The sequence below is a fragment of the Embiotoca jacksoni genome, unplaced genomic scaffold (assembly GCF_022577435.1).
Source record: "Embiotoca jacksoni isolate LCO1_2020_lvr unplaced genomic scaffold, fEmbJac1.0.p SCAF_2, whole genome shotgun sequence".
NCBI lineage: Eukaryota > Metazoa > Chordata > Actinopteri > Embiotocidae > Embiotoca > Embiotoca jacksoni.
In genome coordinates this window covers 15,137,228-15,140,352 of record NW_027185340.1, presented here as the reverse complement: position 1 = coordinate 15,140,352, position 3,125 = coordinate 15,137,228, and positions in this window count along the sequence as shown.

Genomic DNA, 3,125 nt, shown 5'->3' with positions numbered 1-3,125 from the left:
GGATGTGCACCCTGGATTTAGTGATGTGGTGGTCACCACAGCCTCGTACAAGAGCATCTTCATTCCCTAAAAGCCCCTCCAGCAGCTTATGGGGAGAACACCGAGTGTGTGTAATGACCTGGCTGTGAGAGTCCAGGGATTTAGCAGCTAGACTTAAGTCAACACTGAGGCTCATCACAAACATCATTACTTTCTTTCGGCTTGTCCTTTTCCCTCTTCAGTGGCCCAGGTCTGATAGCTGTGTACAAATGACTGGGAGCACAGGGATGGATGGCCTAGTTTGATAAAGAGTGATCGACTCAAGGGTTGCTGTTTACTGGGTAAGAGCTTTTATGGCTGCATATGCAGGGAATACAGCTTTAATGGTATCTTGTGGAGCAGACTTTATTACTATTTCAGTTGCTGTGGCTTACACTGCCCCCCCCCCCCCCCCCCCCCCACACACACACACACACACTGTTTTCACTGATCATTCACTCATCTCATCATCAGGGCCTAACAGACCACTGCTGGAGGTACAGTAACTGAGCTGTGCAAGAAGTGACGGGGAGGGGAGGGGTGGACACTTTGACAGAGCCCTCATGGGAACACCAAAGCTACATCACAACACTTTGGCTGTGACAAACCACACTGATAACTTGCAAATGGAATGAAAGTTTGCATCTCCAGAATGTTTTAACGAGTCTCCCTGGAGTGCAACGTAATGACTGTGACTCTGCAACGGGAGAGGGGAGTGCATGTGTTCGGTCTGCATGCGACTCTCAGCTTTCTTTTGCCCGTTTATGCACCAGCAGCTCTGGGGACTGAGACAGACTGTGGAAAAACATGAAAAAGCCTCTACAAAACTGTTTGTTTTGTAAGGAATGGCAGAGTTGGGAGGAGGAATCTGCTTAATATTAAATGACTTCTTTTTTTTTTTTTTTCCCTCAGTTACTGTACATGATAAAAGCCAACTAAACATAAATAGTGTTGACATTTTTAAAAATGTATGAAGTAAAACCTCATCAAGGACAGATTAGATGAAAGTTTTTTACAGTACTATTTTCAAGTTTTGGTGTCTTTTGTACTTGAGGTTTAAATGAACTTCATATCTATCAAATATTTAATTTGGTAATACATTTTGTTGTTGTTATTATCCACAGAAGTAATATAAAAAAATAACATCAACATTATAGAATAATAAGAAATAGAAATTACACAAAATATGACAACTCTAGGTATTTCTTTTTTAAGTTTGGCAATTTTTAATGTGTAAAGGACTTCTATTATTACCCAACACAGTGTGGAAGAATGAACAATCATCAAGAAATATCTATTTTTAAATCTGTCATTTAAGCCACATTTGGCCTGGTTAATGAAAAATGTCTCTTTTTTTCCTTCCTTAGTTTTTATTTATGAACTTGGAAGCTTAAAAAAAGTATTTGGAGTATGTGCTGAGGCAGTACCTGTGACAAATTATTTCATGTAAGACCTGGTTAATGCATCAAAACTGGTAGATAGTTGCTCCCTTGCAGTCATATGGGTTTTTTCTTTGCCTTTTTAGCCAGCAGATGTGCACTTTTATCTGAAAGTTTCCTCCATGTTCCAGATCTTGTCATGACTTTCACCGTTCCCCTTTAATGCCATGTTGGACAGCTGAAGTTGCAAGCTGGAAGATATCTGTAAAATGTATTTTTAGCCTTCTCTTGCTAAGTTAGAACCCACGTTTTGATTCTAGTGCTTGCTTGAAGCCAGTAGGCAGCAGTGATTTAAGGACAGGTGTAATATTCTCTCTTTTCTCAGGCCTATTAAAACTCTCGTTGAATAGTGTTCTGAGCTGGAGCCTTCCCACACTGTTCTGAGGTAGACAACAGTGAAAGTTATCATAGTTTTCATCCTGCGCAAAACAGTAAGGATGCAAGGAATGAATATTTTACATCTTAAAAAAAATAAGTATTCTAAAGCATGAAATTTAACTCGAGTACAACTGTGATACACCTAATTCAAATTCTACCTAATTCAAATAAATATCAAGCTTTCGTATAACCTTCACAACTTCTCAGTCATTATTTGAATTATTAGTGAGAGTTTTGATACCACTCTTACATCTGAATAGTAAATACTGGAATACTGCAAATATGCTCAATTCTGGTTCCAAACCGCTCTGAACAAACAAAATGACGACGCCCGAAAAGTCAAACTCGAGGCTTCATAATCACAGTTCACAAACCAATGGGTGACATCACTGTTAACTGCTCTTCAGGAAAAGTAACGGACGTCTCGGAGGCTGCATCTATTTTTTGTATGCAGGCATGACTGGCACCACATCATGGTTTGTACTGGGGATTCTGTGATAGACTATTTCTTGGCCGTTAGTAGTTGCCAGTTTACGGCCAATTTACTTTTGTTGTTTTGTTGTTTGAGATATACTGTGTTTAGTAGTGAGCTTTGGAGGTGCTGGTAGGTAGACTTTGTTTCTTTTGGACAGAGCCAGGTTGAGTGTTTCCCCACGTTTCCATCATTTGTGCTAAGATAATACTCCCCTGGTGGTAGCTTTGTTAACTTCACGAACGTTAAAGTGGTTTTAGTCTTATCCAAACAAAGGAAGGTAAATTCGTCAAAATGTTGGACTTGTTCTTCAATGAAAATCTACATAGGTATCTTGAACAGAAGTTCAGAAAAAAAGGATGTACATTTTTTAAGCCCAGTCTAATTAAACATTGCCATCGGACAAAACACAAGCTAGCCACCAGCACCATTTGTGTATTTTTTCCTCAACAGCTGAGGATGGTTTGTCATTTGTGGACAGGTTGTCACTTAAAAGAACATAAGTAACCGCCACATCACGATTTGGACCATAATGAAGGAACATTGTGTTACAATTTCTTGACATTTCACGACAACTCACTGAGACTTTGCCAAAATTGAGGGAAGCAAAATCGCTAATCTGCCTTATTTTATTTTTTCAAGCTGCAATGGCAATCAAAAACAGCAGGTAGCTGAGCAGGCATTGTAAGAGTAGAGTGGATTATACTGAAATTGGAGGAGCATTTTGCTCTAACGCAAAAAGGAAATTATTTTATTTCTGTCACCATTTGTACTGACTACCTGAAGAAACAGACACTCGGAGTTGATTGTCATAGGTT